Source organism: Erpetoichthys calabaricus, chromosome 11, assembly GCF_900747795.2.
Source record: "Erpetoichthys calabaricus chromosome 11, fErpCal1.3, whole genome shotgun sequence".
In the NCBI taxonomy this organism is placed as follows: domain Eukaryota; kingdom Metazoa; phylum Chordata; class Cladistia; order Polypteriformes; family Polypteridae; genus Erpetoichthys; species Erpetoichthys calabaricus.
The window spans coordinates 46,017,369-46,029,196 of NC_041404.2; positions in this window are offsets into that span (position 1 = coordinate 46,017,369).

The window sequence follows — 11,828 nt, forward strand, 5'->3', positions numbered from 1 at the left end:
TATGTGCTAGATGGGCAAGAATGAATTCTTTTTCCTTGTATTTCATTTTATGTATTCATATCTTTAATGTTCTGATTACTTAATAAATACACAAGTGTGTGACCCTGAAGCTAGTTGCTGCTTTCAATGACATTTGATCTTGCTTCTGCTCTGCTCATTATTAATTGTTGGTATTCAGATACAATTAAGTAAGGAAGCTCTACAGAAATGTGAATTTAAAAATATCAACACAAATTAAGCATTTAAAGATACAAAAAACATACAAATATGTCTTCACCACCTGAGGCCACAGGTTCAACACGCCCTCGACCCTCTGCAGTTTGCATACCAGGAGAAGGTGGGAGCGGAGGATGTCATCATCTACATGCTACACCGATCCCTCTCCCACTTGGACAGAGGCAGTGGTGCTGTAAGAATTATGTTTCTGGACTTCTCTAGTGCCTTCAACACCATCCAACCTCTGCTCCTCAGGGACAAGCTGACAGAGATGGGAGTAGATTCATACCTGGTGGCATGGATCGTGGACTATCTTAAAGACAGACCTCAGTATGTGCGTCTTGGGAACTGCACGTCTGACATTGTGGTCAGCAGCACAGGAGCACCGCAGGGGACTGAACTTTCTCCGGTCCTGTTCAGCCTATATACATCGGACTTCCAATACAACTCGGAGTCCTGCCATGTGCAAAAGTTCGCTGACGACACTGCTATTGTGGGCTGCATCAGGAGTAGGCAGGAGGAGGAGTATAGGAACCTAATCAAGGACTTTGTTAAATGGTGCGACTCAAACCACCTACACCTGAACACCAGCAAAACCAATGAGCTGGTGGTGGATTTTAGGAGGACCAGGCCCCTCATGGACCCCGTTATCATCAAAGGTGACTGTGTGCAGAGGGTGCAGACCTATAAATACCTGGGACTGCAGCTGGTTGATAAACTGGACTGGACTGCCAAAATTGATGCTCTGTGTAAGAAAGGACAGAGCCGACTATACTTCCTTAGAAGGCTGGCGTCCTTCAACATCTGCAATAAGATGCTACAGATGTTCTATCAGACGGTTGTGGCTAGCGCCCTCTTCTACACGGTGGTGTACTGGGGAGGCAGCATAAAGAAGAGGGATGCCTCACGCCTGGACAAACTGGTGATGAAGGCAGGCTCTATTGTAGGCATGGAGCTGGACAGTTTGACATCTGTGGCAGAGTGACGGGCACTGAGCAGGCTCCTATCAATCATGGAGAATAAACTGCATGCACTAAACAGTGTCATCTCCAGACAGAGGAGCAGCTTCAGCGACAGACTGCTGTCACCGTCCTGCTCCACTGACAGACTGAGGAGATCGTTCCTCCCCCACACTATGCGACTCTTCAATTCCACCTGGGGGGGGTAAACGTTAATATTATACAAAGTTATTGTCTGTCTGTATACCTGCATTGTTATTACTCTTTAATTTAATATTTTCTTTATCAGTATGCTGCTGCTGGAGTATGTGAATTTCCCCTTGGGATTAATAAAGTATCTATCTATCTATCTATCTATCTATCTATCTATCTATCTATCTATCTATCTATCTATCTATCTATCTATCTATCTATCTATCTATCTATCTATCTATCTATCTATCTATCTATCTATCTATCTATCTATCTATCTATCTATCTATCTAATGTTCTCTAAGTGTAAACCTATCTCAACTGCACTTTTCTAAATGCAACATAAAAGGAAAAATTAGCTAAAATTAGATAATTAAACAATGAGATCAATTAAATGTACAAAAATGACTGGCTGATTGGGAAATTAATTGAAAAAAAACCCATAACCACAGGGATAGTCAACTCATCACTGGTCACTGGTCAACAAGCATTTTGCTACTAGGATTCTTTCACCTTTACTTTAACAAATTTCACTTACTGACTCCAAGTCTGAAAACCATTTTCGTCCAGCAGCACGTTCCGTTTTTTAGTTATGATGTTCCAGGTCTTGGACAACTAGGGTGACTGGACAGTAAAGGCGATGCATTTCAGCATTTAAGAAATAAGTTTGGTCTCAAGAAATGTGAAGCCAAAATTAAGGAAGGTGTTTTTGTTGGACCTGAAATCCGTGAACTGATGCTTGACGATGAGTTCAAAAAGAAACTGAAGCCAACTGAATCAGCACCCTCATTTGTGTGGGTTGTTCAGAATTTTCTTGACAGGCACAGAGCAGAGAATTATACTGAGCTTGTGGAGAACCTGCTGAAAGCGTATCAGCTTACAGGAGCCAGAATGTTACTGAAGACGCATCTTTTACATTCTCATCTCGACTTTTTTCCACCAAATCTAAGCAATGTCAGCAATGAGCATGGGGAAAGATTTCATCAAGATATAAAGGTGATGGAAAACTGATATCGGGGAAAATTCACTCCAAGCATGATGGGTAACTACTGTTGGTTCTTGCAAAGAGAGACGGATGTGCAGTACAAGTGCAAAAGCGAGTGCCTCCAACATTTTTGGGCATGCTGACCTCACTTTTTTATTGAGATAAATTGACATAAATTTACTTTAACGTGTCTCTGGTATCGTCTTCTGGTTTGTTTTCAGAATAAACACATCAAAACAACTTTGGTGGGACAGAGTCCAAACTCCAGATATCATGTTGATATATTATATTGATATTCAAAAGTGTCAAAATGACAATGATGTGTATTTCAAAAACCTGACATGCTAGCTTAATTCCGATTTCATATATGAAATCAGTGCAAAAAACTTAATAAAGAGCTGCACTGAAGTTCCCAGTGGCAAACAAAAAATATTTTTTTGTAGATCAGTGTTATTATTGCACCTTTAACTGTAAATGAACCTCCATAATGCTGAAATCAATTCACAGACAAAGTCTGACAACAGTCATCTATACGGCCTGTGGCAAGTGACAGGTCTCCAGACAGCAAAAAAGAAAATTTGGGATGCCAACAAAATTAACGGAAGAATCACTCGCTTAACGTGTGTCTTGTACATAGGATTTTATCAGAAAGCAGTCATTTTTAGCGGAGCTCAGTATGGCAGGTTACTCTGGCCAGTAAATGACTCCTCTTTCTAGGATGCCCGGTGTCTTATGCCGGCTGGATCAGAAGGGGCAGGATCAAATGCCCTCACCGGGAGATGTCTCGGTGCTGTGGATAAAGAAGGGGACAACAAGGTTAGTGGCAGCATCCCCTCTTATCTTGGTGCAGGATACAAAATGAAGGTTGTATTTGTAAGGTGTGTATGTTAGTGGGTCCTGCGATGGAATGATGACCTTTCCAGGGATGGCTTATGCCCTGTGAATGTTCTGGGTTTTGCAAATTGGATTCAGGGAGTTGAAGGATTTATAAGTGTAACTGGGAATAATATCTAGAATATAGGCTAATAATGTTGGTAACGTCTAACAGTGTAAATGCTTAAACACTTGTCTAACTGCCTCATTTTAAAGTGTAAAGACGCTAGAAGTAAGACATTTTAATTCACTCCTGACAGAGTTTTGGGAAATTGGTTACTGATAAGAATTTCTTGTTCTGGCCATCTGTGATGGGGAAAGGGAGAGCTGACCCGTTGTGCTGGGACACTTTACATTCTATGAGCCATTTCCTCAGGAAGGGACAAATAAACGTATTCTTTTGGAACAGGCCAGCTATCTTGGGGGAACACAAGTGGTCATGTTGAAACACTAACTGGAATGAAGTCAGGAGTCAGCTTATTCTGGGTTGAGGGCTGATTAGGATTGGTCGCTGAGTCAGCAAGGTCTCTCTGTAGCATGACACCCTATTGGTCCGTGACTGTGACAGGACACCAAAGGTCTCAAAGTTCGGTCTCTGTCTCTCTGTGCAATTTTCCATCTATGGAGGAGGCTAAGTCATAGCTCAGTCTATTTAAAGGCCATGATGGACCAGGCAGGACCAAAGACTGTTTAAAAAGTGAGCCACCTGCTAGCTTATTATTAGGTTGTATTATTTTAACCAACACTCTGCTTCCATATTTTGGGCCTATTATCCACAATCTCACCTTAATGAAAGGGTCTGTGTGTCTGTTTGTGTGTCCGTCCAGTTTCCACGTGTCTATCATTCCAAGAAATGGCGCATCACAAACAATTGTAATAATAAAATGCCTTGAATTTTTCATTCCCATATCACAACTACTAACTCTGCTTTTACGAATCCCATACCAAATGGCATAGAAAAGAGACATATGCATTACATGATGCACTGCAAATATTAGCACTGAGGTCTACATTGATTAATATTTAGAGTTCAACACATCTCAGACAGGCGGCACAGCTAGTACTGTATATGGATAAATGTGTATCTTTTTCTCATGCCTGTCATTTTACTCTGTCGAAATTCCTGGGGTTATAGATGTAAAGGAAGGGGAAAGTACTTAACTACACTACCTGACAGTGTGGTAAGAGTATGGAATTGGAGGAATTCTTTTAAGATCTACAAAACAAAGAGTGTAAAGGGGAGAACAGGTTCCCTAACATGAGATAACAATATCATGTTACATTATGTATGAGGGGAAGTCAATACTGTAGTTATCCCCACTTCTATACAGTATATGTATAAAATCCAACATCTGCCTGTCTGTATGTCTGTCCACTTTCACAAGAGAATGACTTAACGGATTTAGATCAGGTATTTTTCTATAATTTCCTTGAACATTCCGGTTGATTTTGCAACTTCTCTCATTGCACTAAGTATCATCGTTCGCTCGTGGCAGCAATTTATTCACGCGAATCCGAGGGAGACGCAGCGGGCCGAGGGGATGGGGAAGTGGGACCTCAGGAGAGGTCACTTGCCAGCCTCTGTTCGAGTCGCTGTACCTCTCTCCACGTGTTGGAGAGTACCTTGCCTCTGCTTAGCTAGTGATACCCGTTTGCACAGCAGACATTATCATCTAGAGATTGTTAAGGAGTAAAGTTTGACATTTTTGAGAGAGAGATCAGAGCTACTTGTGTTTTAGAGGATAGCTGCTCATTGGTAGAGATATCACGGCCACGTGGTTTTCTCCCCACGCGGGGGATGCTCTCCCATTAGAGCTGAACACAATCAGATACAGTGCCAACGTACCTACCGTCTACTTGGCCAGAACTACATTTTTATTTTTTATTGATTTTTAAAGTTTGTCCTGTTTAATTACTATGTGGGCAGAGCCACAGGAGACAGCTAGTCTGAGATCATTTTGTTTGGGTTGGCTGTGCAGCTTTCCTAGTGCACATGTGGAAAGATGGTGTGTCTGTGGTCACAATGCTAATGTTTCAAGCAGGATCAGTCAGATTCTCTTCTTGTTTTCTAGGAGTAAACATGACTGCTCCACTCTCCGTTTTACACAAAGGAAAAGTAGTGAGTGGTGATATTCTTTTCATGGGCTGAAGGTGTAGTGTTGGTGCAATAATGTAGGAATGTGGTCCAGCTATTCAACACGGTAGTTAGGAACTGTCTCCGTATAAATAGGCCTGTAGGAGATACTGTAGGTTGTTAATAATTTTACCCTTTTACTGTACTTTGTGTTCTAGTTCTCTGTTGTAGTTAACCTTACATATAATAAAACTATTCTTAAATGTATATATACTGTATATAAAATCCATCTAAGGACTTCTCTGTAGAAAGTGTGGCCTCTAGTGGACGATCTGTTAAAATGCAGTGCCCAGGGTCACAGTTATTCCACATCACTGACTTATTTTTGCAACCATGAGAAAGTCATTTCACTTGATTGTCCTCAAGTTGTAAAACATGGAAACAACTGTATTGTACATGTAAGGCATCTTAGGATGATACATCACCCCCTCAATCCATGCTTTTAACCTGTTTATTAAGGTCAGAAACAATCTCCTGGACAGGGAGCCAGTCCAGCACTGGGTGGACACACTCTCACACACTTACCCTATGGCTAATCTAGAAATGCAGATCCACCTGCCTGCACTTCACCTGCCTGCATGAGGAAACGGGTACATCTTGAGGAAACCCATCTCTTAGGATGATGCTTACTATACAAAAGGCACTGTACAAAATTGGACTGTCACCCTCAGTACTTTTTAGAATCCCTTTTAGCCACAATTCCAAATTGGAATCTCTACAATCTTTTTGTGTAGTTTATCTCATTCTTCCTGACAGATCCTCTCGAGCTCAGCTGGATTGGATTGGAACCATCCGTAAACTGCCATCTTCAGATCTCTCCACAAATGTTCCATGGGGATCAAATTTAGGATTTGGCTGGGCCACTTAAGGACAGTCGGTGTCTTGTCTCGAAGACACGTCAGCACTGTCTTGGCTGGGTGCTTTGGGTCATTGTCATTGTGAAAGGTGAAATGTTGCTTCAGCACACACTGAAGCAGGTTTACTTCAAAGATCTCTCTGTGTTTGTCTACATTTATCCTTCCCTTAATTAAGAGCAGTCTCTCTGTCCCTGCTGCTTAGAAGCAATCTCATAGTATGATGCTGACACCACCATGCTTCACAGTAAGGATGGTATTAGGGTTAGAGCAATGCATGGCCTTCACCAGACTTAGTACTTGGAGTTCATCCCAAAATGTTCAATGTCACTCTCATCAGGGAAGATAATCTTTTCCCTCATGTCCTCAAAGTTCTTTAAACCACTAAATGCCTTTTATTCAAGATTGATGGAGTGCTGCTGAGAAAGCCATCCTTCTGACAGGTTCTCCCATCTCAGGATTGGACTTCTGAAGCTCTTTTGGAGAGACCGATTGGTTTTTGGTCACCAACATGACCAAAAATCTTCTTGAAATGGTTATTCAGTTTGGCTGAACAGCCAACTCTAGAAAGAGTCGTGGTGGTTCCAGACTTCTTCTGTTTTATAACTATTGAAGCCTCTGTGCTCCTGGGAACACTTAAAACTTTAGAAATAGTTTTATTGTTTGGCGCTGATCTATGCCTCACCACAATTTGATCATGAAGGTCTACAGAGACGTCTGTAGACTTCATGGTTTGGTGTTTGTCCTGAAATACAGTGTGAACTGTGGACTTTATATACACAGAAGTGTGTGTGCCTTTCTTAATGTTGTCCAGTGAATTCAATTTTCCCCAGGTGGACTCCAATCAAGTTCTAGACACATCTCTAGGAAAATTAAAGCAAATAGAGTGTGCCTGTTTACCATTTGGAGTATAACAAGTTTTAAAAATGTTATGATATGATAAAAAAGGCATCAGCATACATGAATGAACTAGTGAGAAATTGAAAAGCACATTCCTCTGGGATTGAGTTCAAATGAACACTGGAATATTAGAAAACATTAGAAAAAATTTCGATGAGAAAAGGCCATTCAGTCCAACAATGCTCACTAGTTCTATCCACTTAATTCTTTCAAAATAGCATCAAGTTGGGATTTCAAAGTCCTTGAAGTTCTACTGTCTACTACACTACCTGGTAATTTGTTCCATGTGTCTATGGCTCTCGTTGTGAAAGAAAAACTTCAGCGGTCCCAACACTTCTGACTTCTGATGGACTCCACTCTTAACTTCACCCAATTTTGATAAGGATCCTCACACCATGACCCTCTGCTTCCTGCATTTTACCAAGTACTGCTACACACCACACCCTGAACCCCCAGTTTGATGCCCAACCTCTTATGTGGCACCTTATCAAATGCTTTCTGAAAGTGAAGATAAATAATATTTTATGATCCACTTTTATCATATTCTATTCTAGCAATGCTTGTTGAAATTTATACAACAACAAATGGAGGAGAGCTGATTGCTGGTGTGTGTCCTATAGAAGGCAGAACTAAATTTAGAATAGTGTAGGTGTGTAACTGATTGATAAATCTTCATAGAAAAAAATGAAAATGTGTATAAAAAGTCTTTCTTTTTTCCTTTTTTTCTTTTCTTTTGATTTGTAAGTCTTGGACAATAAATGGGGTGTCATCTGGAGCCCCGGCTCTTTATGATATTGTCTTTCATTTACGCCACCTGTTTTTCGAAACTGCTTATTCTGCTACAGGGTCACAGGGTGCCACAGGCAAGAACTAGCCTTGGAATGGTGCCCATTTGTAAGCTTATCGTAACATTAGTCAGTTTAATGGTGTTGTGCCCATAAGAGTTCCTAATGGTGGTAATTTAAGATATTGCATCATACCAGAACAACTTCCTGCCATGGCAGCACACCCTGAAGATCTTTACCAATGACAAGGCAGCATTACAAAATTGCACTGAACCAACATATGCTGTGGAAAGATCTGCTGTTAGTAACATTCAGCTGTTAGTAGTTAATGGAATGACATCAAGTGCAGAAAGGCTTCTAACAAAGCTGTTTAAACAATCTAAAATGGCTTTTCATAAGTGTAACCTAGCCAACCTGGCTGAGGTGAAAGCAACAGTGCATGACATGGCATGACTGTTTACCAGATTTGTTGCTGCCTTTTTTGCCTTACAATCAGCCTCCACAGGTTTTACCAACAATCAGAACATCAATGCTGCATACTTTTTGGTGGTGTGGCATCTGTAAATCTGGAATTTCTTTGAATTTGTTTCTTTTAGAACATCCCCATGAAAGCAGTGTGCTCAGTGCCACTATTGCCTGGTGAAACTGGAGAGAGAGAGAGAGAGCGCGGTGAAGCCTCTGCTTTCTACACATTTGGCAGGGACCTCCTTAACAAAAGGCTGCCTGCTTGCACCGCTCACATTTCGTCACTGGCCTGTAACTGCCTTCAGTATCAGCTATACATCCCTTACCTCCATCTGTTGCCATGGCAACCCTGGGCCCAGCGTGCAGGCTGCAGAGCAGAAAGAAGAGAAAGCGGCAACATAAATGGCATAAACATAAATGCGGTCTTCTTTATTGTTAACATTACCGGTAATCTTATTTATTGTGCTAACTGTTGAAGCAGTTATCCTGTGCAACTCAAATTAAAGTGCAAGCTCTCATTGCTCACAACAGTATTGTCATCAAGCAAAATTTCTGTTATTGTTGTTGTTATAAATGTTAGTATCAATAATAGTGTGCCACTGGTAGGCCCGATGGCTACGCTTGTAATGTAATTCAAAAGAGAAAGTGACACTGCACATCATGTAACAATGCCAATGTTTTGGTGCCAGGTGGACAATTTGTTGTGTGAGTTTCAATATTCTCTATACTGTAAATGTTTTTCTACACTTTTTTTTAATCTTCCTTGCGCAATAAGCTTTTGACTCTGCCATGCATGAGTATTTTATTCCCGGTCACACCTCTCTTTTTAGGCTAACTGATATAATAAACAAAAACACACTATCTAACTTGCACTAAAAACAAGAAAAAGAGCACTAATATAGATAAAAAGCTTAAACTTTAGATTTTCCCCACAGATTAGCTACATTAGTCACATTCATCCATGTCTAAACCCACTTAATCCAACTCCGGCTCAAAGCAGGCCAGTAGAATCAGAATCAAGGCAAGAACCAACTCTGGATGGGGTGTCGGGTCAAAGTCCTCCCTGTGAGCTATACAAATGTAAAGAATAAAGAATTATTAATGTGACAGGAAATCTGACATCATATCTACTTGGTCAAGTAGACATGGAGAGAATGTGGAGAGGAGGTGGAAACTCCGCACAGACGGTAACTGTCACAGCATGGAGCTATGAGGCTGCACTTTGTCATCCCAGGAGACAAACCTTGTTTTAATTAATTTAGATTAAATTCTGTTTTTAGCAACATCGTTTTCTACATCCTATATAAGGCCAAATGATAATATTCTTGAACCTTCTTAGAATGCCCAGTAATTAATTCAATTATTGTGATTTACTTTTCAACAAAACGTATGAACAAAAAAGGAGCATGCTCAGATGTGACCAAGCATTTGAACTGGAGACCCACATGCCCACCTCATTCATTGGTCAGGGCCAGCCCAGTAACAGCTTATTCATTGGCTAACATTGTGCTTCATGTGACTTCAATAAAAAACAGAATACAGAGACAAATGTAAAACTAAAGATTAAAAGTTAAAGAAAATAGAGTGAAAACATTATCAGGAAGACCATGTTCTGTCGAAATATCCTAATCAGTGAGCCGTACTGATAATGGTTACTTTGCATGCTCACATCGCAATTATGTCATGTCATGTTTTTTTGTGTTTAGGAAAATGCCTACCACGTTGTTCTGCTTGAGTTTTATTTGTACAGCCACAGTGCTATGATGCCAGTGCAGTTTTATGATGGCAGTTTTAACACAGACGTTAAGGTTAGAGGACGGTGTGATTAGGGTTTAACAGTTTTACCTATTGTACCACTGGCCAGCACACATAACTATCAACTTTTGCTATGGTAACACAATTCGACAGAGCAGGACGAGTCAGTTTGAACAAGTATACTTTGTACTTGTGTGTATCTGAGATGCTTCAACAACCAGAAAGTTAATTCACCAATACAGTTTGCTGAATAATCCCAAGAGAGTCCATTTGTGGCTTACCAATATGAATATAAATGTAAAAATGAGAGGTGGGTCTATAATTCAAATATTAGTTGGGATCTGAGGGCATTCTATTATATTTTCACAAGAGTGTTTTTCAGAGATGGCTTATTTAACAATATTTTAGTAAAACATATATGTGTTTGGAATACTGTGAACATATGACCAGATGACTTCATGTGTAGGTGCGACAGGAGTAATGGGAGATTTTTTTTTTCCATGGGCAGTTATGATGATGTTTGCTTTTGTCCAGCATTGGTCACCATAGACGTCTGTTATATTAGAAACTTTGTTATTTCCCTTCTGCATGAAAAGGTGAGATTAAACTTGTTTCTCAGTCATCACTATAAACTATGTGGATAAGAAAAATAAAATATATATATATATATATAATTTTTCAGTGGCGTTTCCTTTTGAAGAGTTTAATTGCCAACTGTATGACCCTTTAGTGGAGTATATTGATTTAAGTTCTAGAATAACAGCTGCAGAGATAACAATATCATTGCATTTACAGAATTTAAGAAAAGACAAAAAGTTGATTATAATTTAAAAATAAGTTTTTGAAGAAGTATATTGTAGTGGTGTAGTACAGCTAGAAAAATCTCCATAGGTCTGAAATACTGTGATTCCTAATAAAACATGAAATTATTATGACAGTTTTAGTGCATGTAGTGCAGTTACAGCTCTTGATGACCTTCCAAATTTAAAATTTAATACACAATTAAAATCTCCTGCCAGTATTAACTTATGAGTGCTCATATTGGGAATTACGGTAAAACCGTAAATATGAGTTCTTTATCAACCAGATTCTGACTATATACAGTATACTAACCTGAATAATTTTAGGTTTGCAGTCCCCTTCAAAGTGTGATATTATTGCATTAGATGAAAAAGGATTTTGTTGTGAATTCCAATTCCAATTCCTCAGGTCCCCTTACTCTCATTAGAATGAAAAACTCAGCCAATTCAAACTCTTTTTAAATTATATTGATCTTTACCATTTTGCAGTAGTAGCAGTAGTACTAGTAATATTAGTAATTATATAGGGTACCGCGAAATTCTTGCTTGCATGTTCAGCTAACATGCCACATGTCGTCACTCTCTAGTACAATGACAGACTTCATTTTAAAACATATAAAACACAAATCAGCTAGCCTTATGTTCAGTTATACTCTCAGATAATTAAGCCTTGAGAAAAACTTCCTGAGAAAAACTTTGGTATAGCTACTGGGACCCTGAAATAGAAGCTGAGATGACAACAAGGAAATAATGAATCTGGGGTCATGACTATCAAGTGGTTTGGGCCATCTGTTCAGTTTACTGCTAGTTTTTTTAGCAGATGTGAATAAAGAAATGCTACTGGGGCTCCTTTTCTATCAATGGCAATATGCATGTATAAAGCCTCACTGTAACTGTGATTGCTTTTCTT